This window comes from Cryptomeria japonica, chromosome 11 (genome assembly GCF_030272615.1).
Source record: "Cryptomeria japonica chromosome 11, Sugi_1.0, whole genome shotgun sequence".
Classification (NCBI taxonomy): domain Eukaryota; kingdom Viridiplantae; phylum Streptophyta; class Pinopsida; order Cupressales; family Cupressaceae; genus Cryptomeria; species Cryptomeria japonica.
In genome coordinates this window covers 560706644-560731288 of record NC_081415.1, presented here as the reverse complement: position 1 = coordinate 560731288, position 24645 = coordinate 560706644, and positions in this window count along the sequence as shown.

Here is a 24645-nt window from a genome sequence, read left to right as displayed (position 1 = left end):
TGGATCAGCTTCAATTCCTCTTTTGGATACAATGAATCCTAGGAGCTTCCCGGAGGTTACTCCAAAGACACATTTCTTGGGGTTTAATCTTACTTTGTATTTTTCCAACCGATCAAAGATGACTGAAAGTATGTCCAAATGTATATTTCCGTTTATTGATTTGCCCAAGAGGTTGTCAACATAATCTTCCACGGTTACGTGCATGAGATCATGAAAGATAGTAGTCATGGCTCTTTGATATGTAGCACCTGCATTCTTTAGCCCGAAAGGCATGACATTCCAGCAGAAAGTTCCCCACGGACAAGTAAATGATGTTTTGTGTTGATCCTCGGGCGCGATCCTTATTTGATTATAACTAGAGAATCCATCCATCAATGATAACATTTCATGACCTGCTGTGAGATCAACAATCAAGTCAATATTTGGTAATGGGAAGTCATCCTTTGGACAAGCTTTGTTGATGTCTCTGAAATCTGTGCAAATTCTGATGTTGCGATCTGGTTTATTGGCATGCACTAAGTTGGAGATCCATTCGGGATAATCGATTGGGCGTATGAATCCGACATCCAATAACTTCTCAAGTTCTGCTTTGACTAGTAATGCCACTTGTGGATGCATTTTTCTTAAATTTTGTTTTACTGGTTTTGCCTCCGGTTTGACTATCAAATGATGCATTACCAAATCCAGATCCAATCTAGGAATATCAGCATATGACCAGGCAAAGTTGATTTGTCGTTCTTTGAAGAAACTTATGAATTTTGACCTTTCAGACTCTGTCAATGATTGAGCTAGGAATATGTTGTGTGGAACCTCTTCTGTACCAATGTTTGTTTTGATAGTCTCCTCTACCAACATGGATGACTTTTCCTCATATGATGCTAGGAGAATGTCGAGCCTTCCATCTTCGGGTGCCTCAGAGAGGTTTTCTCCCTCAGATACGCCCTTTCTTTTTACTTTTTTGGGGTCAGACAGCGCCACAGTGTGGTTTTCACCATAAGACCCTTGATTTGTTCTTATTTTCACATTTTTGCGACTGGAAGGTCCGACACCCTCACCAAAATATGCCACGCTATTGAGTTCTATAGTGTATCCCGCTTTATGGTCTCCAGGAGGAAGATCATCTTGTATCCCCAGATAGTCAATAAAAGCTTCATCATTTTGGAATGTGTCAAACTGTGCAGGTCCTTCATGATCCCAGTCAATGAGTTGGTGGTGAACAAGGGGAAGGCCGTTAATGTCTTCGAAATTAGCAGAGCTAAGAGTGAAGATGCAATTATATTTGGGTATGTCAAGGTAATTATCAAGGTCATCAATGGCACTCTCCTCATCAGTCTTGATTGCGAGCGAATCCAAATTATCATCACTAGTAGCGGATTCTAGGACATGTGTTCTCATCCTATGTGATTTCAACCTATAACCTTGAGACAAGGACTGTGTGGAATCCTCATGGGTTGTTTCTTGACCAACTTTGAGCTTGTTATAAAATTCCTCTTCTTCTGTGGGTTCATCTGGCTCTCTAAATATCTCGGTGAGCTCGTAGTCACTGGAAGACTTGTCAGAACCCCATTCCCATTCATTGGAATCTGTGGAATAGCGATCCTCTTGTTGAATATTGGCAGCTTTGATTTGTAAGGCTTCTTCTGTCCTTTGGGTGTGGACCTTGGAAGTTAAGAAACCAAGTCCTTTCGAGCGTTCCTTTTTGAAAGTCAATTCAAGTTGTAAAGGTTCAATGATGCCTTCCTTTCGTAACCCCAGAGGGCTTTTTCCATCATACCCAAATTTTTGTAGAATTTTGAAGCCTTTTCCATATTTCTCACATGGTAGATTGATGTGATCTTGTGTTTCATCTTCATTGTCTCTGAAAGCATTTTGTATAAATCTTCCTCTTCTAGTTCACCCCATCTTTGAAAGGTAGTAGGGTCCCATTTGAGTATTATGATGGATACTTTCTTGTTAGGATGTGGTCTTCCATATTCTTTTGGGGAACTCATGACTTGTCATAAGTACATGGTCTGATTTAAAGTATATTCCCCCATGCCCTTGTCTTGAAGCTTGCCTTTAAGCTCACCTTGTTTTGATGTTGAAGGTTTTAACGACTCAGGATCAATGTATGCTGATGAAGGAACAACCTCACGATTATTGGGAATGATGGTCGCAGTCTTTGATTTTAGGTTATTGCAGTATATGAATGGATTAGGATCACCGTTAACTGTTACTTCCACTCCATTATGAGGAAACTTAATGCATTGGTGATATGTGGATGGGACTGCCCTCATTTCATGAATCCAAGGGCGTCCTAGCAATATGTTATAAGTGAGATCTAAATCTAGGACTTGACAAACCACATCCTTTGTAACTAGCCCAACTCTAAGAGGTAAGGTGACTGTGCCCTTGGATGAACGCTCTTCATCATCATATGCCTTAATGGTGATTTGATTTGTAGAATTCACAGCTTTATCAGAATATCCCAATTGTGTAATAGTGCTTAATGTGCAAATGTTTAGACCTGCTCCTCCATCTATCAGGACTCTTTTTATTCGATGTTTGTGTATGAAGGCTTCAATGTGTAATGGTGCATTATGTGGTTGACTTACGGAGGCATCATCGGCTTCTGTGAAAGTAAGGTAGTGTGGAATGGAAAGGTGTCCCACCATGGCTTGAAACTAGTCCACGTTCAGATCAGTAGGAACAACAGTATCTCTCAAGATTTTGTCAAGAATGGCTTTATGTGCGGGAGATATGCGTAATAGCTCAAGGATGGAGATGAGCGCGGGTGTCTTCCCTAACTGTTCTACAAGGTCATACTCAGGTTTGGTTGATGAAGAAGCGGTGTTTTTAGTTGGAGCACCTTGCAAAGTGATTTTACCTCGGTGGGTTGTAACATGACATTCAGAGGTAGGTTCAAAAGAAGATCCAACACCTTTTAGGACAATTCTGGGTCTCCGAGTAGAATTCTCAGACGCTTTGTCCTTGATGATAATGGTAGAGACATAATTGTCCATCGAGATGTGATTGATGGTTGAATCATAGTTGTAAGATACTCTGGTATAGTTGGTTTGATCATCTGTGACTTTAGCTTTTCCCTTTTCATGTTTTGGGAATGGTTCCTTAAACATCTCATGTTCTTGATTGGATGAGTGTCCTTCAATCTCAATGTTACCTCTATCAATGAGATCTTGTATGATGTTCTTCCATCGATGACAATTTCCTGTCTTATGACCCTTGCTCTTATGAAATTCACAATACTTATCATTGTTCCACCAATTTGGTTTAACCTTTGGTTCATATGGAGGAAAGTCTGGAACTGTGATTACCTTGTTTGCCACAAGCTTCATGAAAACTGACTCAAGTGGTTCTCCCAATGGAGTGTACTTCCTTCGTGATCTGGCAATTGTTTGAGTATTCACTTGATTTGATCCAGAAAAGATGAATTTGGGTCGCACTGTGTTGGCATCAACAAAACCATCATTGACTGTGTTCTTGTTTTTATTCCAAAATCTTGGCTTGTCTTTTCCTTTAAAGTCATCTTTGTTTTCCTTGAATATCTTGATGACTCCTTGTTCAATTAGGACCTTTTCTGTAGCTAAGCCTTTTTCAATAACATCCTTGAAGGTGGAAAAACAAGCTTTCCTTAAGTCATAACCAATCTCTTTGTTAACATTTTGTGTGAACATCTCTACCATTTGTTTTTGTGGAATTTCACAAGAGCATCTGCTGGCTAGATTTCTCCATCTTTGTAAGAATGATGCAAAAGACTCTCCCTCTTTTTGCTTGGTGTTGCACAAAGTAGTGACTGATATGTCTATCTCTATTTGTAGGAGAAATATTGGATGAATGCCTCTGCTAAGTCACCCCACGACTTAATTCCAAGTGGAAGTTGGGAGAACCATTCCATAGCTTGATCACCTAAGCTCTGTGGGAATAATCTCATCAAATATATCTCTTTTGCTGCTATCTCAATGCAAGCTGTGAAAAACTGTCTTATGTGTGCCTTAGGATCCCCTTTTCCTCTATACTTATCAAATTTAGGCGTCACAAAGTGTGTAGGAAAAGGAGGCATTGGAATGCTCTTGTCAAATGGATAAGGACATAATTCTCTCATTATGTATGTTGGCTTTGGTGTATTTATGTCCTCCATTTTCTTTTGTAAGTCCCTGATTTGTTGCTCCAAATTGCTCTTAGGTGGAGATCGACTTCTTGGACCATACCCCATGCTTGAGGCACCAATTGGAGGAGGAGCATGTTGTATATATGGATGATATTGATCATGCACATGTTCATATGGAGGAGGTCTATAGTGATGCTGCATATATGGACCACTTGGTATAGATTCATGTTGAGGAACGAAATATCTATTTTGTCCATGTATACCATACTCTACAGGCATGTCATGTTCTAATGTGTTACCCCCAAATTTGACACGGGGTTTCCTTGTGTCCAAATTTTGAGCATGCCTTTGAATATCCAATTGCTATGGTGGTTGATCCTTAGCATTGGTATGTGATTGAGCATATCTGTCTGCATAAGACTTCCATAATGGTCTACGAAGGTGAGTATCATATGCTTGACCATATGTATGTGGGACCTCTGGTTTTTGAAACAAAGATGATTGTGATTCAGGTACCATATGTGATCCTCTATTGCCTCCACTATTAGGCCTCCTTTGATCCATGTTGGAGTGAGGTTGTTGCAAAGGTCTATTTTCCATTATTTGAGACATGTCAAAATCATGAGGTATCTTGGCTCCACCTTGTGCCATCATTTGTAAGAAGTATTGTCTATCCCTCCTCATTATTTCCTCAACCAATCGATTGAAATGGGGATTCATAATGGATTCTTCCACATCTGCTGAATGTATGGAAAAGTTGTCCATATTGTCATTGTGTGTAGCATTGTTGTTTGTAGTGTCCATGTTCTCAACATTTGGAATGTTTCTATAGGCATCCATGTCAGGTAATGTAGTATGATCAGAATTGAAAAATATATCATTGTCATACTCATAAGAACTCATGTTTGCGGACTCTTGAGCCTCTTTAGTTTCTCTCCTAGATTGTTGAAGACAGGTTTCAACCATGAACTAGGTATTGACCAAGATGTGTGAGACTAGATGAAAATGGAAAAGGTATGGAAGACCAAGAAATGGATGGGATGTAAATGAATCTGAGGTGTACTTGCAATGTCCAAAGTGTAAGACCAAGTATGTATGTAGTAGAGTAGGTGTGACTTCCAAAGAGAGGATATGATGAGGTAAGTTGACCTTGACTCTAAGTAAGACCAAATGAGACCCAAAGGTGATAGACCTTGATGAGGGACCACTTAGCAAAATGTTGTTGTATGTAGTGTGTTGACAAAGTATGATGAGGACAAGCAAGTGACCTTTTGACTCAAGTTTAGACAAATGTGAATGTAATGTAAGGTGTAAAGCAATGATGGATTTTGTGAGACCCAAAGACAGGTTGAATGCTAGATAAAAACTTGGAGAAACAACCTAGGAAGCTCAAGAATTCTGAAACTAATTGCTCTTGTTTGCTGGACTGTAAAATTTTTCCAATTTGTGAAGTTGTGACCAAATCTGAATGTTTGACTGTTTTTCGTGACAAGAGGACACTATTGATGAGGACTCAATGTTTGCAAGTGTTTAGACTCAAAATGACTCTAAGAAAATTGTGTTGTTTGATGTAAAAATGTTTTGCATACACTTGAAGACACAAAAGACACAATGTTTTGCTGTTTGGTCTTGAATGTTTTGAATGTTTAAAATAAGTCAAGCACAATTCTTATGGCTGGCCAAGACAATAGTTGTTGATCCCACATGAGGTTTTACCCTTGAGGCTACGCTATTCAGAGCGGATACTTAGATGATTGACCTCACTGGCTCCACCCTCGACACTCACTTCTCGGGTCAGCCAAGCATCAGTCCCCATGAAAACTCCCCCTGGTGAACTTTGTATCTCTACCAAGAACCGTATGTGTGTGGGCCGCTACTAGAGGTCCGATCTCCTGCCTCAACAACTAGAAGGCTTTTGGCTTCTAAAACAAAAAGGTGCTAGTAAGGGCATCCGCTCGTGTGGCCATACATGCGGCACTTTTATCTCTATAAATACAGAAGGCTCCCAGCCAGTAGGGGTTACGCCTTACAAATGATCAAATAAATTTGATCAAACGGGTTTATGGGGAGACATAGTGTCGGTATGAACTAATCAGCACACATTATCCATAGTTTTCACCATGAATACACTTGTTTATAGTGGTTTGGAAGAGGTGGGTTTTCCTCGCTACCACTTGGGTCGTTCTCTTCTCACTAGTAGTCCTAATGACCACACGGGAAGATAGGCCCTCTAAAGATTAAACAAAAAGAGCCTATTGCTCAAGACACAAAAGACAATGATTCAATTTTAGTGCACCAATTGAAGTGTTTGCTAGTCTATGAAAACAAGGCACACAATAAAAATCCAAAAACCCTTGCCAAGGACCTGCAACAAATATTTATTAGTAATTTGGATTGTTTCAAATGATCACCCCTTCCTGCAAGCACACAAGTTAGGTAAATTTTAGATCCAAAAGACTTTGTGAAATAGGGGCCTTCAACAATGCGTTTTGTTGACCAATTCAAAGATCTGATTCATCATAAAAAAAGACCACCTGTAAAATTTCAAGAGATTTCCAGAAATGTAAGAAAATCCTAAAAATTTGCTAATTTGCTCCAAAAATTAATTTTTTATGAAAAATCATAAAAAATTCATATAAAATGCAAAATCAATGCAAAAAATCTGAAATTTTTACTGGAGAGTCCTGATGGTCTTTCAAACTTGCACAAAAACTTTTCTGCAACAAATCCAAGCAGTTTGTGAGATATGAGTAAAATAATGCAAAACCCTAATTTTCAAAGATCTAATTTTTGAGGAATGATTTTGCATCAAATTTAAAATCACAAAGAACAGATCCTATGTATAATTATGAGATATTTCCAAAAATGTAAGAAAATCCAAAACATTTGCTAATTTTCTCTCAAAATTAATTTTTTATGAAAATTCATAAAAAATTCATATAAATTGACAAAATGATCCAAAAAATCTGAAATTTTTACTAAATTCTTCTAATACTTTTCTTGACCTACACAAAAAATTTATGTCAAAATTCAAAGCCGTTTGTGAGATCTGGTCAAAATAAGGAAAAACCCTAATTTTTAAAGATCCGATTTTTAGGGAAATATTTTGCATCAAAATTAAAATTACAAAGAATAGATCCTATGTATAATTATGAGAGATTTCCAAAAATGTAAGAAAATCTAAAAAAGTCTTTCATTTTCTCTCAAAATTAATTTTTTATGAAAAATCATAAAAAATTCATAGAAAATGAAAATGTGCTCCAAAAATTCTGAATTTTGGATTGAGAGCTCCTAATACTTTTTTCAACCTGCAAAAAAAATTTGGTGCAAAATTTCCTATCCGTTTGTGAGATATGATCGAATCTCTCCAAGATCTTGATTTTGTGTCCAAAACTCTAGCTGCACAAGGTTATTCTCCAAATTGTTTTACAAAATAGCAATATAGGGTTAGAAAAATCTGCAAAAACCACAGATCTAAGAAAAATCCATGTCCCACGGGGCGTGCCAAAATGTATATGGTGAAAATGGATAACAATAATAACGATATTGAAAGGCTAAATTAATTCAACCACAAAACCCTAGCCTAACAACAACAAAGATCCACCATAACATATGAAGATTACCTAAGACAATGAAAATAAAACGAAATCACAAATATTATACCATCACATGTCCAATAGGGTTTGGATCTCCATTCTTCCTATCTCCATTGATCTTGCTTGATATATTTGCTCTCAGATTTTATGTGCACAAGAGCTCAACAAAGAACGGAATGTGGTTGCAAGTAGGATCACATATGCCAAGTAGTCAATTGATCAAGTAGTTAGAATGATTGATTAGAATAATTGATTAGAGTTTGATAATGAAGGAAGCATCTCCTTATATAGAAGACACTATAAGAAATGGAGGGATAAGATTGAGAGGTGTAAAAGGAGGTCGGCTATGATTAGAGGGTAGGTAAAAGAAATAATAAAATAATGAAAGGGTAGGTAGTGTATGAATTAAGAGATGAATGACATGTGTCATGGGTAGAAAAGGTTGATGAATTAATTAAATAAATAAAGATTTATTTAATTAATAGAAGAAGTGGGATAATTAAATAAATAAAATATTTATTTAATTTAGAAAAATGATAATTTAAATAAATAAAAGTATTTATTTAAATGAGAAATAAGGCTAGAAGAGGATAAATGAATTAATTAAATAAATAAAGATTTATTTAATTAATAGAAGAATTAGACTTAGATAATTAAATAAATAAAAATATTTATTTAATTAAACTGGACAATTTTGGGTGTCTACAATTAGTGATAAGAGGAGAATTTGAAACAAACAAAGTATAAAGAATTGGTATAAAATAGATTAATGGGTATAGACATGCTCGTGAAAGGAGGAGTGGAATATGGTATGGAATAAGATATGAAAAGGGGCATGAGAAACAAGCAGAGCATAAAAATGATAGTGAGAAATAGATCAATGAGGTATAGACATGCTCATGAAAGTAGAAGTGGAATATGGTATAGGGTAGGATATGAAAAAGGGAACGAAATGGGATACAAAAATAGAAATAAAACAAGTAATGAAAATAAATATGGTCAAGGTGAAGTTGAAATAACACTTAGAAATAAGGTGAAACTAGTGGTAAATGTTGAAATTATAGAAGACGGACCTTTTGTAGTCATGTAGCACTAGTAAGGATAATGTAGAAGGTGAGTGACATGGTAGTAGATGGCTGAAAATTTAGAAGACGGACCTTTTGTAGTCATGTAGCACTAGTAAGGATAATGTAGAAGGTGAGTGACATGGTAGTAGATGGCAGGAGAAATATGTGAATATGAGAAGATGAAGTCAGTGTAGTAGTAGAAACAAAATCATGTCTTTTTTTGGAATAAAATCCTATTGAAATTATGAAGAGAAAAAATCATTCAAATACTTAAAAGTAGTAATCTTAATATCAATACCTTTTCCACCTATTGCTTAAATGTTTTAGTAAATGAAATTAAAAGAAGCCTAAACCAAAATTTTAGGACTCTCATAGCTAAACTAACAAGCTTATGTGCAATTGTTGTTGTTTCAAATAATCCTCATAATTATAACATTTCTTGTCATTCTTAAGAGTAGGAGTAATTTGCTAATGCAAACATAATTAGGAACACTATTGATCATTTCAAGGTTAAAGTGTTTAGGCTTCTCCTTAGGAAAAAGTGAGTATATGAGAAAGATATTAGCTAAAACCCCAAATATCAAGCAATAGAAAATAAAGCCAAATCATATTTAAAAAAAAAAGTGTTCACATTTGAAAATAAATTGAGAAATGAAAACCTAGAGAAAAAAATAAATATGCATGATTGAGAAAGAGCAAAAATGTCACAATGAATAACATGATGAGTCCCACATCTTTTTGGAATTTTTGTTAAAATTGATTAATTAGGTTGATATTTTTTTGAAAATTGACTCAAAGATAATTGATCCATTCCTTGATACAAAGTTGGACATAATCCTTAAATTTCAAAGGACTTCCTTTGGGTTGTTCTCTTTGCAATACTATCACACAAAAAAAATCTAGGTGTAGTTTTATAATTTCTCCTATCTATCAACCTTGAAAAAATAGTTAAGATATCAGGATTTCTTAATAGAGATTTCGTCAAGAGTATTTTTAAAACTTATCTAATATATCAACCTTAAAAAACAGTTAGGAAATTAGATTTACTCAATAGAGATTTCCTCAAGTACAATCATAGAAAATTGTTCAAGAAACCCAAAAAGAAGGTTTGGTTTGTCACTCAATCTAATATCCCCAAGGAAATTACACCTTGTATTCTCTCTCAATGGCCCCTTAGAGAATATTTGACATGACATTTATGAACTAATAGACAATAAGAAAGGATTTGAAACATTGTATGAAACAACGCATGGAAAAGGATGATGATCTCCATTCCCTTATGGAAGAGAAGGTAAAATATTTCTTAGACTTAATGACTAAGATGGTGTTTTAGTTGACTGTACTTATATAAAATATAAGTTAAAATCATATAACATAAATATTACCTAAACCAATTCCCAATGACTAATGAAAATAATGGATGATAATTAAATTAAATTTTACAATTTTAAAAATCAAACCAAAAAGTAATAAATAATGTCATGAACTATATTCGTGTGGAGAAAATGGTAAGAGAAAAGAGCATGAGTTGTAATTTTTAGACACCCACATCTATCCTAACCTAAAAGTATTTGTCCAAATGACAATAATAATGAATAATCTCATCATCATGATAATAATAATAATAATAATAATAATAAATAATCTCATCATCTTGTCCATTATAGATTTCTAAGTAAATAAAATATAAAACACAAAGTTTGTAATAATACCTTAATTTTATAAGGTTAAGGATGATGTCCCTAGTGGAAAGAGCTTATAGTCTTACTTTTAGAGGTCTAATTCAATCTTTCCCTATGAAATAAGAACCCCACTTATAGTTAAAAGTATCCTTTAAAATGCCCATCAAAAAATGCCCTCGTTGATGGGATTGGGGGAGTTGAGTCCCAAATTCTATGATCCCTGACTAAATGGAATCCACAAGTAGGGCGGTACAAATTAAATTTTGATGGAGATCTATGTGAGAATTTGAGTCCTTTTGGAGTTGGTTGCACTCTAATGCATTCACAGAGATCATTAACATGAAGTTCCAGAGCCCTTATATCAATAACTATTACATAATATGAAATGAAACAAGCCTTTTATTTATAACTGATATTATAGTGGATAGCTAGCAATATAGAAATGAATAGTAATTGTGGGGTTCCACCTAAGATGTAGAATGGATGAATGCATACAAATATTATTCTGCAACAAGGGGAGCAAAGTTGTGAGGTCCCACCTAATATGTTCTCCAAATTTGTGAGGTCCCACTTAAGATGTAGAATGGATGCCCCAAAGTTGTGAGGTCCCACCTAAGATGTAGAATGGATGAATGCATTCATATCTTGTTGGGGAACAAAGTGGTGAACAAGATGTAGAATGGATGAATGCATACAAATCTTGTTGGCGAGAAAAGTGGTGAAAAAGATGTAGAATTGATGAACGCATACACTAATAATATGTAGAATGGATGTATGAATTAATGCATACATATGTAGAATGGATTGGGGAAAGAAGTGGTGAACAAGATGTAGAATGGGTGAACAAGATGTATAATGGATGTATGAATGAATGCATACATATGTAGAATGGATATGATAATGAAGTGGTGAACGAGATGTAGAAGGGATTGCTAAATAGATGTATGAATGAATGCATACATATGTAGAATAATTTTGGGAACGAAGTGGTGAACAAGATGTAGAAAGGATGAAAACAACGGGAACTTCTAGATAAGCCTATTAGGAACATAAGCTTATTAGATGTAGAGTGGTGAATAAGATTTGGAATTGATTGGTGAATGAACTAGTGAGCACAATGTAGAGTGGTGAACATGGTGAACAAGATGTAGAATGAATGAAAATAACAGGAACATCCAGATAAGCCTATTAGACCCTATTAGGAACATTAGCCTATTAGGAACAACTTAATATTAGGAACATAAGCCTAAGAACATAAGCCTATTAGGAACATCTAGATAAGCCTAAATTAGGAATTGTAGGCATCTAAAAATGGTCAATGCTTGTGGTGTCATACTTTAACATGTCAACATTACCTTCTTTTAGGGTTTCACACTTACTAATGTTTCTTCTATGTTACACATTTGATCTTTATCATCTTTTAATATTGTATCATTCTTCTATATTGTTTTCCTATTCAATCTTGTTTTCTCAAATTTGAATTAGGTTTTCTTGAAGTAAATCTCAATTGTCATTTCATGATCATGATAAAATTTTAATGTTAATTAGACATTATTTTAACCCTAATCGATGTCAATTAGCGTTGTTTTCAATCATTTTTAATATCAATATTCTTTCAACTAATTATCAATCAATTTGGATCATTTTCAACCATTATTAGTTTCTATCAGTCTTGATTGATTTATCATCGATCCCTATCAATTATCAATCAATCAATTTGCATTATTTTTAATCATCGTCATCAATCCTTATCAATTAATATCAAATCAATCTTGTCAATTTTGATTAATTTGTCATTGGTCTCTTTCATTATCAATTTAATCGACTTTTGATTCTTGTAAATTATCTTCTTGATCATGATCGTCATCATTCATTTATCAAATTAATCGCATCATGGCATTGCTTTGACCTATTCCATTCATTTTCTCCTTTCTAGGGTTTAATAATTCTTTAATTATTAATCCTTTATAACATTTCCTCCTTAGGTTAAACATATTTGTTCATTTGTCCTTTAAATCACAATTAAATTGATTTATTTAATTGGCTAATTTGACCTTCCCTTTTGTGAGATAAATTAATAAATGAAAAATTATTAATTTCTTCCACCTTTTTCTCTCCTAACTTTTCCCCCAAGTTTCTCCACTAATTAGCTCCCATTTTTGTGCTCAAATTGTCATAATTGAAAATCTATTTTCCCTCCCAATTTGTCATAAGTTTATGAGCTCTTTTCAAGCCCAATTTTCCATAAATCATGTGGCACATTTTCCTCTCCATTTTGTCATAATTGATGAGCACAAATTTTTCTCAATTTGTCATCTTTTGGAATATAAATTTGTCATAATTATGTCAATCTTTGATTCAATTTGTCTTTTTTCAATTTTGGAGACTTTTCTCCTATAAATTGAGCTCTCTTTTCATTGATTTTGAATCACATTTCAGGTATCCTTACATTGTTGAATTCATCTCATCTTGCCATCAAATTTGATTTCAATCACATTTGCATTTTGTAAGTGAAATCCACATACACATATTTGAAGGAGAAAGAAGAATAATGGAAGAACAATGAAGGAGAAACCTGGGTCGATTTACGTTTCTTTATGAGTATTTTGTTGGCATATGTGTAGAGTATGTTGACATGATGATATTGTGTTGTCATTGATGTCAATATGTTGAAGGGTGAACTGGTATATGGAATGTTGTTGAGAACCGGTATATGTGAAACAGTGAAGCGACATGTTTGTTCAAGTGAACTGGTATATTGAAAGGTGAACCAGTATATGGAATGTTGTTGAGAACTAGTATATGTGAAATAGTGAATCGGTATATTGAAAGGTGAATTGGTATATGGAATTTTTTCTATCAAGGTTTAATATGGTATGACTACCTGTTGGTAGTCTCAGCTATAGGATTTCTGATTGAAATGTTTCGAGCCTGTGTGATTCAACCGATGGTATTTTATGATGAGTTAGCATTGTAATGGAGATCAGATTGTGTTTCCACATCAGCCTCATGCGCGTGAAGGATCTTGCATGAAGGAGATTGATCCTATCTACCTTGGGAATGTGCGAAGTCTCTGCAAATGGTGGAGAACGCGTGATGGGTTATTGCCTCCAAGAAGCAGTGAAGAACGAACGATGGAGAATGTCTTGAGATCTATTCAAGATCGTTGTATTCAAAGGCAAAGTGCTCAATGGTCAGGATTGATCTGACTGAATTTCTCAACCTAAATGTTTAGGGTTTAGGGTTTAGGGTTTATGTTACCGACCTATCTATTTTCTATAAGGTCGATATTATGTTTCATGTTGAAGTTGTTGGCAAATGTTGTGTGTGTATCTAAGTGCAAAGATACGTGATTCTTGCCAGACCAAATAAGAGAATTGATACCTGCAGAGTGTGTGTGCAAAAGGAAGGAACTAAAGCGAATTTGCATTGGCATTGTGTGCTATTACCAGATCATTGTAATACCCATTGATCTCTAACCACTTCAATAGTTGGAAAATCCCTCAACAGGGTAGCTTTAACAAGCTTGTTGTAAATCCTTTAACAGGGTGACTCAAAGCCATTGAGTTCATAAAATCCTCTAACAAGCTAACCTCTAACAGGGTTTAACCCTTAACCAGGTATTCTAGCCATCCCCTAACCGAGTGATCCCTAACAGGATCAGTTCCTAACAGACCTGTTGTAACAGTCTTTAACTGGACTAGGCTCCTAACAGAGTGGACTTCTAAAGAGTTCAAAAACAACTTGTGGGTATTCATCCCCGCCATGGTTTTTCCCAGTTGGTTTTCCACATGAAAAATGTGTGTCATGTGTGATGCCTCTTTCCTATGATGTTTTGTTATTTCCTGTTTAGTGGTGAATCATGTTGATCTAGTAAATTATTATATCTCTGATGATAGATTATCTGTTTATGCATAAGGATAAAGTGGAAATGAGGGAGTAGGTTGTGTAGAAGGATAAGTGTTTCTGGTTTATATCTTTCCAGTCTCATTGTGCTTAACCAGTAGTAATCTGGTTTAAGACCGGTGTTAGTGATTGCCAATCAAGTTCACTGTTCATAGTCAAACCGGTTCAGGAAAAGTTTTTTGTGTTTGTACTGATTCACCCCCCCTCTCAGTACCAGTTTGGTACTTGTAGACACCTAAAATTGTCTTGTCTAATTAAATAAATATTCTATTTATTTAATTACTTTAAACCTAATTCTTCTATTAATTAAATAAATATTTATTTATTTAATTAATCCATTTATCCTCTTCTAGCCTTATTTCTCATTTAAATAAATACTTTTATTTATTTAAATTATCCTTTTCCCGAATTAAATAAATATCTTATTTATTTAATTATCCCACTTTTCTATTAATTAAATACATATTTATTTATTTAATTAATTCATTAACCTTTTCTACCTATGACACATGTCATTCATCTCTTAATTCATACACTACCTACCCCTTTCATTATTTTATTATTTTCTCTACCTACCCTCTAATCATAGCCGACCTCTTTTTACACCTCTCAATCTTATCCCTCCATTTCATATAGTGTCTTCTATATAAGAGGATGCTTCCTTCATTATCAACCCTAACTATTCTATCTCAATTGCGCACTTGACTACACTACGTCTTTTACATGCGATCCTACTTGCAATCACATTTCCGTTCTTTGTTGAGCTCTTGTGCACATATAAAATCTGAGAGAAAATATATCAAGCAAGATCAATGGAGATAGGAAGAATGGAGATCTAGACCCTATTGGACATGTGATGGTATAATCTTTGTGATTTCATTTGATTTGCATTGTCTTAGGTAATCTTCATATGTTATGGTGGATCTTTGTTGTTGTTAGGCTAGGGTTTTGTGGTTGAATCCATTTAGTCTTTCAACATTTTTGTTTCCATTTTCACCATATACATTTTGGCATGCCCCATGGGACATGGATTTTTGTTAGATCTATGTTTTTTGTAGGTTTTTCTAACCCTATATTGCTGTTTTGTAAAACAATTTGGAGAATAACCTTGTGCAGCTAGGGTTTTGGACACAAAATCAAGATCTTGGAGAGATTTGATCATATCTCATAAACGGCTTGGAAATTTTGCACCAAATGTTTTTTGCAGGTTGAAGACAGTATCAAGAGCTTGCAAAGAAAAATTCAGATCTATTGGAGCATACTTTAATTTTCTATGAATTTTTTATGAATTTTCATAAAAACTTAATTTTGAGAGTAAATGAGCGAATTTTTTAGATTTTCTTACATTTTTGGAAATCTCTCATAATTATACAGAGGATCTATTCTTTTTTATTTTAATTTTGATGCAAAATATTTCCTAAAAAATCATATCTTTTACAATTAGGGTTTTTCCTTATTTTGATTAGATCTCACAAACAGGTTCAAATTTTGGCATGAAAGTTTTTTTGCAAGTCAGGAAAACTATCAGAAGTGTTCAGTAAAAATTTCAGATTTTTTGCATCAAATTTTCATTTTATATGAAAATTTTATGATTTTCATAAAAAATTAATTTTGAGAGAAAATTAGTGATTTTTTTGGATTTTCTTACATGTTTGGAAATCTATCAGAATTATACATAGGATCTGTTCTTTGTGATTTTAAATTTGATGCAAAATCATTCCTCAAAAATCGGATCTTTGAAAATTAGGGTTTTGCATTATTTTGCTAATATCTCACAATCTGCTTGGAAATTTTGCAGGAATTTTTTTATGCAGGTTTGAAAGGTCATCCAGAGTGTCTAGTAAAAATTTTAGAATTTTTGGATTGATTTTGCATTTTATATGAATATTTTATGATTTTTAATAAAAAATTAATTTTTGGAGCAAATTAGCAAATTTTTTGGATTTTCTTACATTTATGGAAATCTCTTGAAATGTTATAGGTATTCTTTTTTTATGATGAATTAGATCTTTGAATTGGTCAACAAAATGCATTGTTGAAGGCCCCTATTTCACAAAGTCTTTTGTATCTAAAATTTACCTAACTTGTGTGCTTGCAGGAAGGGGTGATCATTTGAAACAATCCAAACTACTAACAAATATTTGTTGCAAGGCCTTGGAAAGGGTTTTTGATCTTTATTGTGTGCCTTGTTCTCATACACTAGAAAACACTTCAATTGGTGCACTAAAGTTGAACCATTGTCTTTTGTGTCTTGAGCAATAGGCTCTTTTTGTTTCATCTTTAGAGGGCCTGTCTCCCCGTGTGGTCATTACGACTACTAGTGAGGAGAGAACAACCCAAGTGGTAGCAAGGAAAACCCACCTCTTCCGAACCACTATAAACAATTGTATTCATGGTGAAAACTATGGATAACATGTGCTGATTAGTTCATACCGACACTATGTTTCCCCATAAACCCGTTTGATCAAATTTATTTGATCATTTGTAGGGTGTAACCCCTATCGACTGGGAGCCTTCTATATTTATAGAGTTGAAAGTTCTGCATGTATGGCCACACGAGCGGATGCCCTTACTAGCACCTTTTTTTTTTAGAAGCCAAAATCCTTCTGCTTGTTGAGGCAGGAGGTCGGACCTCTGGTAGCGGCCCACACACATACGGTTCTTAGTAGAGATACAAAGTTCACCATAGGGAGTTTTCATGGGGACTGATGCTTGGCTGCCCCAAGAAGTGAGTGTCGAGGGTGTAGCCAGTGGGGTCAAGCATCTAAGTATCCGCTCTGAATAGCGTAGCCTCGGGGGAAACCCCATGTGGGATCAACAACTATTGTCTTGGCCAGCCATAAGAATTGTGCTTGACTTATTTTGAACAATCAAACATTCAAGACCAAACAACAAAACATTGTGTCTTTTGTGTCTTCAAGTGTATGCAAAAATTTTTTACACCAAACAACACATTTTTCTTTGAGTCATTTTGAGTCTAAACATTAGCAAACATTGAGTCTTCATCATCATTGTGTCCTCTTGTCACGAAAAACAGTCAAAAAATTCAGATTTGGTCACAACAACAACTTCACAAATTGGAAAAATTTACAATCCAACAAACAAAAGAAATCAATTTCAAAATTCTTGAGCTTCCTAGGTTATCTCTTCAGGTTTTCATCTAGCATTCAACCGGTCTTTGGGTCTCACAAAGTCCATCATTGCTTTACACCTTACATTACATTCACATTTGTCTAAACTTGAGTCAAAAGGTCACTTGCTTTTCCTCATCATACTTTATCAATGCACTACATACAACAACATTTTGCTAAGTGGTCCCTCATCAAGGTCTATCACCTTTGGGTCTCATTTGGTCTTACTTAGAGTCAAGGTCAACTTACCTCATCAAGAGAAACTATCATCTCTTTGGAAGCCACACCTACTCTACTACATACATACTTGGTCTTACACTTTGGACATTGCAAGTAAACCTCAGATTCATTTACATTCCATCCAACTCTTGGTCTTCCATACTCTTTCCATTTTCATCTAGTCTCACACATCTTGATCAATACCTAGTTCATGGTTGAAACCCGTTCCCAAAAATATAAGAGAGAAACTAAAGAGGCTCAAGAGTCCGCAAACATGAGTGTCTATGAGTATGACAATGATATCTTTTTCAATTCAGATCATACTACATTACCTGACATGGATGCCTATAGAAACATTCCAAATATTGAGAACATGGACACTACAAATAACAATGATACACACAATGACAATATGGACAACTTTTTCGTACATTCAGCAGAAGTGGAAGATACCATTATGAATCCCCATTCTAATCGATTGGTTGAGGAAATAATGAGGAGGGATAGACAATACTTTCTACAAGTGATGGCACAAAGTGGAGCCAAGATCCCTCATGATTTTGACATGTCTCAAATAATGGAAAATCGACCGTTGCAACAATCTCACTCCAACACGGATCAAAGGAGACCTAATAGTGGAGGCAATAGAGGACCACATATGGTGCCTGAATCACCATCATCTTTGTTTCAAAAACCAGAGGTCCCACACACACATGGTCAAGCATATGATACTCACCTTCGCAGACCATTATGGAAGTCTTATGCAAAAAAATGTGCTCAATCACATACCAATGCTAAGGATTAACAACCAAAGCAATTGGATATTCAAAGGCATGCTCAAAATTTGGACACAAGGAAACCCCGCATCAAATTTGGGGGCAACACACTAGAACAAACTCATGACATGCCTGTAGAGTATGGTATACATGGACAAAGCAGATATTTCGTTCCTCAACATGCCTCTATACCAAGTGGTCCATATACACAACATCATTATAGACCTCCTCCATATGAACATGTATATGATCAATATCATCCATATATGCAACATGCTCCTCCTCCACTCAGTGCTTCAGGCATGGGGTATGGTCCAAGAAGTCGGTCTCCACCTAAGAACAATTTGGAACAACAAATCAAGGACTTACAAAAGAAAATGGAGGATATAAATACACCAAAGCCAACTTACACAATGAGAGACATATGTCCCTATCCATTTGACAAAAGCATTCCAATGCCTCCATTCCCTACACAATTTGTGACACCTAAGTTTGATAAGTACAGAGGAAAAGGGGATCCTAAGGCACATATAAGACATTTTTTCATAGCTTGCATTGAGGTAGTAGCAGAAGAGACATATTTGATGAGATTATTCCCACAGAGCTTAGGTGATCAAGCTATGGAATGGTTCTCCCAACTCCCACCTGGAATTAAGTCATGGGGTGATCTAGCAGAGGTATTTATCGAACATTTCTCATACAACATAGAGACAGACATATCAGTCACTACTTTGTGCAACACCAAGAAAAAAGATGGAGAGTCTTTTTCATCATTTTTACAAAGATGGAGGAATCTAGCCAGCAGATGCACTTGTGAAATTCCACAAAAACAAATGGTAGAGATGTTCACCCAAAATGTTAACAAAGACATTGGTTATGACCTGAAAAAAGCTTGCTTTTCCACCTTCAAAGACGTCATTGAAAAAGGCTTAGCAATAGAGAAGGTCCTAATTGAGCAAGGCATCATTAAGATATTCAAGGAAAACAAAGATGACTTTAAAAGAAAAGATAAGCCAAGATTTTGGAACAAAAACAAGAACACAGTCAATGATGGTGTTGTTGATGCCAATACAATATGACCAAAAATTGTTTTTTCTGGATCAAGCTCTACAAACAATCAAGTGAATACTCAAACAACTTCAAAGTCATGAAGGAAGTACACTCCATTGGGAGAACCACTTGAGTTAGTTTTCAAGAAACTAGTGGCAAACAAAGTAATCACTATTCCATATTTTCCTCCATATGAACCAAAGGTTAAACCAAATTGGTGGAATGATGATGAATATTATGAATTTCATAAGAGCAAGGGTCAGAAGACAGGAAATTGCCATCGACTGAAAAACATCATACAAGATCTCATTGATAGAGGTGACATTGAAATTGAAGGACACTCATCCAACCAAGAACATGAGATGTTTAAGGAACCATTCCCAAAGCATGACAAGGGAAAAGCCAAAGCCATAGATGACCAAACCAACTATACCAGAGCATCCTCTAACTATGATTCAACTATCAATCACATCTCGATGGACAATTATGTCTCTTCCATTATCATCAAGGACAAAACACCTGAGAATTCTACCCAAAGACCCAAGATTGTCCTAAAAGGTGTTGGATCTTCTTTCGAACCTACCTCTAAATGTAATGTCACAACTCATCGAGGTAAATTCACTTTGCAAGGTGCTCCAGCTAAAAAAACCACTTCGTCATCAACCAATCCTGAGTATGACCTTGTAGAACAATTAGGGAAGACACCCGCGCTCATCTCCATCCTTGGGCTCTTATGCATATCCCTCGCACATAAAGCCATTCTTGAAAAAACTTTGGGAGACACTTTTGTCCCTACTGATCTGAACGTGGACCAGTTTCAAGCCATGGTGGGATACCTTTCTATTCCACACTCCCTTACATTCATAGAAGTCGATGATGCCTCTGTAAGTCAGCCACATAATGCACCACTACACATTGAAGCCTTCACACACAAACATCGAATAAAATGAGTCATGATAGATGGAGGAGTAGGTCTAAACATTTGTACATTGAGCACTATTAAACAATTGGGATATTAAGATAAAGCTGTAAATTCTACAAACAAAATTACCATCAAGGCATATGATGAAAAAGAGCACTCATCCAAGGGAACAATCACCTTACCTCTCAGAGTTGGGCCAGTTACAAAAGATGTGGTTTGTCAAGTCCTAGACCTGGATCTCACATGCAACATATTGCTAGGACGTCCATGGATTCATGAGATGAGCACGGTCCCATCTACATATCATCGATGTATCAAGTTCCCACACAATGGAGTTGAAGTGACCGTCAAAGATGACCCAAATCCATTCATATATTGCAACAATCTATGACCTAGATCAAAAATAACAATCCTAGTCAATCAAGAGGCTATTCCATCTTCATCATATGTGGATCCAGAATCCTTGAAAGCTTCTACATCAAAACAAGCAAAGCACAAAGAAAATTTCAAGTTTAACGACATGGGATGTGGTGAGTATATCTTTCATGTTGATCAAACCCCACTATCTCCTAAGGTATTCAGTCAACATGAACAATCTATAAACAATTTGCAAGGAATTGGGTGTGAACCACCTAGTGTTGTGGCTATTAAGTATGAATGCAAATCTCCTCTAGTGGTGCAAGCATCTCTTGATATCAATAGTCCTAAGAGTGGTTCCAACAAAGAATCTATTGAGCGTATCGCCAGCTCTCTTGATAAATCACATAGCTATACCATATCATCCACTCATTCCATTTCCACTCCACTTGTAGACTTGGATCAACAAGAATTACAAAAGCCCTTACTCATTGGGGATGAAAAATCAAGCTATGAACAAAAAAAACTAAAAGTGAAAACTAAAGAAAAGTCCTTCAGTCCAAATCAAAATCAAAAGCTATTGGACTCTAAAAAAATAAAAGTCAAGGATAAAAATCCCATGAAGAAAAAAGAACAAGAGATGATCTCCCCTAATACCAAAATAACTGGGGGCAAAAGTTCTAAAATTTCAAGTCAAAAAGCATACTTGTTGATCCTAAGTCTCCATCATGCTATCCTACTTTCACTTCTTTTCACAATCATAAGCCTTCATCACTCATCCACTTGTTCCACACATCCATCCCCTTTTGGCGATACATCATGGACCTTTAATGGAGCTTCCCTGAAGGACTTTGTTATCAGGGATGCCCAAACTTCTTCAAGTGACACGCATACGAGCCTGTGTAGTCCACACACTAGTAATTCTATCTCAGTTTCTTCATCAAGGAAGACAGTCACTCGAGATACACATCATTCAGTCAAGGAACGTTGCAGTTACAATCACAAGGTTAAGCCTCACACATTTGAGGTGGGTGCCTTGGTTCTCAGAGAAAATCTTAAAAATCAGCAAGACAAAGAGAAGAAGGGCAAATTCGAACCAAACTAGCTTGGTCCTTACATCATCACAACAGCATATGGATCTGGTGCATATCAGCTCTCAACCACAGAGGGTGAACCTTTGGAGGATCCTATCAACAGCATGCACCTTCGCAGATTTTACACATAGCTCTTCAGAGTATCCTAATTCAAAAATACAAAAAAATTCAAAAAAAAAAAAACCAAAAAAAATCGTTACTTGGTGAAAACCTGGCAAACAGGTGCCTTGTCACAAAATTTTTTTGAAAAATCAAAAAAAGTAAAGAGAAAACATTTCATCCAACAGTGAAAACCACTTCGGTGGCGCCCTCGGCAAGTACCATGGTGAAAACTGGGTCACTAGTGTCATGCGTAGAGACATTGCTCCTCCCTCCTTCAGGATTCCATTTCATCCTTCACTTTGCACACACTCATAGCCTATTCATCCACAATAAACTTACCCATTCCCATCATGGCTTGTTATTGATCTACCCAAGATTGGTTAGCCATCCATAATAATCCTTCCTTTTCACCCCTTTCCATCCATAATAAATCAGCTCCTATCTATGACTAAGGCAAATCCTACGTCTAGTGATGGGTGTGGAACCAAGATCATCACACGTTTTGAGGAGTACAATTTCTTCCACTTTTCTTCAGTCTATCCGTGCACAATCAGTAATAAAGCAGCATTTGCATCACAATCCGCAATAAAGTTTCACTTTCTCCATAATAAAGTATCAATTTCATGGATTCAATCAGTTTCAGATGAGACACAATAGCAACAATGGACTTTCAACAAATCAAATCTTTCAATAGACTCGGACAACATTATGGTTCAGTGCGATCTATCCTTTTTGTGAAAGTAAACATTGTGACCACAATCAAATAAGACTTATACGAGTGACAAGAGACACTAAACTTGAGGACTACAGTGGATGTTGGTGTCGAGTCTTTATTTTCTTTTGATTTTTATCTTTTGGTGGCATGTCTTTTAGCTTTTCCAGGATGTCTTTGACTAGAAAGGCGAGGATGGGGTATCATCACCTATTTTTCTTTTGGTGTCTGTAGATTGTCTCTTAGTAATGCTATGACTTGACCAAGGATATGAGGACACTGTGAGTCTAGTATGAACTGGGGCATTCCTTGTTTGCAACTGTCTGATCTCCATGCAAACGGGTACAATGACTTTCTGGGTCGAACATATGCCTCCAATGTCATACCCTACTTGCCATAATAAAGTTCTTTTCACTTTCATATCTTCTATCTTCCATCCCCCTTTCTTGATTGACTTCCATCGTCCTTCTTGAGTCCGTGTAGCCTACTATCACACGACTGAGTAAAATGACACGCCAAAAACATTTGCATTTCATGTAGTTGCACCTGCATTACCACATATTAAGCATTTCATACATACATATAGATATCACAATCACATCACATCCTGCACACAACACATATTAGCACATTTTATATTCTCATCATGTAAATAGTTATTTGCATCATCATATCCATCTGCATTTCATACATTCACATTCACATATGCATAACATATTAAAAACATAAAAGAACAAAAACAATATTGCATTTCATCATGTACATATTTGCATCCATATCATAACCATCACATAGAAACATACATCATGAAACATCTCATCACATAGAAACATCTCATCATATAGGTACACATGCATATAGTCGCCGCAAGGATGAATCTCATATATATATAATCGTAAGTGTCATGATACAATGACATCAAAATCATATGGCTACAATCACCCGAAGGTGTTTATATCATCATACAAAATGGTACAAAACTGATACAGAGGAACCCACTGATCACTCCTGCCAGCACCACTAGTAGCGCCAATCCTGTCGCTGTCATGGTATCCCAAGCCACGTGTCCAGCCCTCATCTCCAGTCCTGGATCCTAGAACACTCGTCTCAATGCCTCCCTGTCTCCATCTTGATCATAGGGTATCAACTCCCCATTGATCGGTATCCTCAATATCCTCAATAAACATCCTCCAAGGTGACTGTCATCTCACCCATAGGCAAATGAAATGTGCATGTCTCAGAATTTCACCTCTCAACTAAAGCAGTCAGCAAACCCATGTTTTCCCAAAACTCAGGCACATACAGAATGTATCACAAACCCATAACCTCAATGGAAGCTCAGTCCTCAAATGTCAGCTCTGGTCATAACCTCTGAGTCGATGGGAATCTCTCCCGTGACTCCAGCATACGTAGGTACTCCTACAGTCAAGCAAATCAATCATGTCAGTCAAAGTGGCATTCATTGTTCATCACAAAATGTTGCTTATTATCCTAGTGCTTATATATATCATATGATACTCTATCCTAGTGACACTCATTTTTCATCACAAAGTGTTGCTTCTATCCTAGTGACACTCACTGTTCATCACAAAGTGTTGCTTCTATCCTAGTGGTACTCCCTGTTCATCACAAAGTACTACATGTTTTTGCACTCCTTGTTCATCACAAAGTGTTGCTCATATTAGTACTCCCTGTTCATCACAAAGTACTATGTCTTGGTACTCACTGTTCATCACAAAGTGCCTCGATCTATCCTAGTCTTTCCTAGAGGACTTGCTTGAGTGTATCCTCTCAGCAGTTTATCCAATTGACAGTGTATGTTCATCACAGAACTGTTGATTCAACCTTGAAGACGTAAATGCGCCTAGTGCACATTTATTACAATACCTAACATGCATTAATGACAACATTTATTGCGACAAA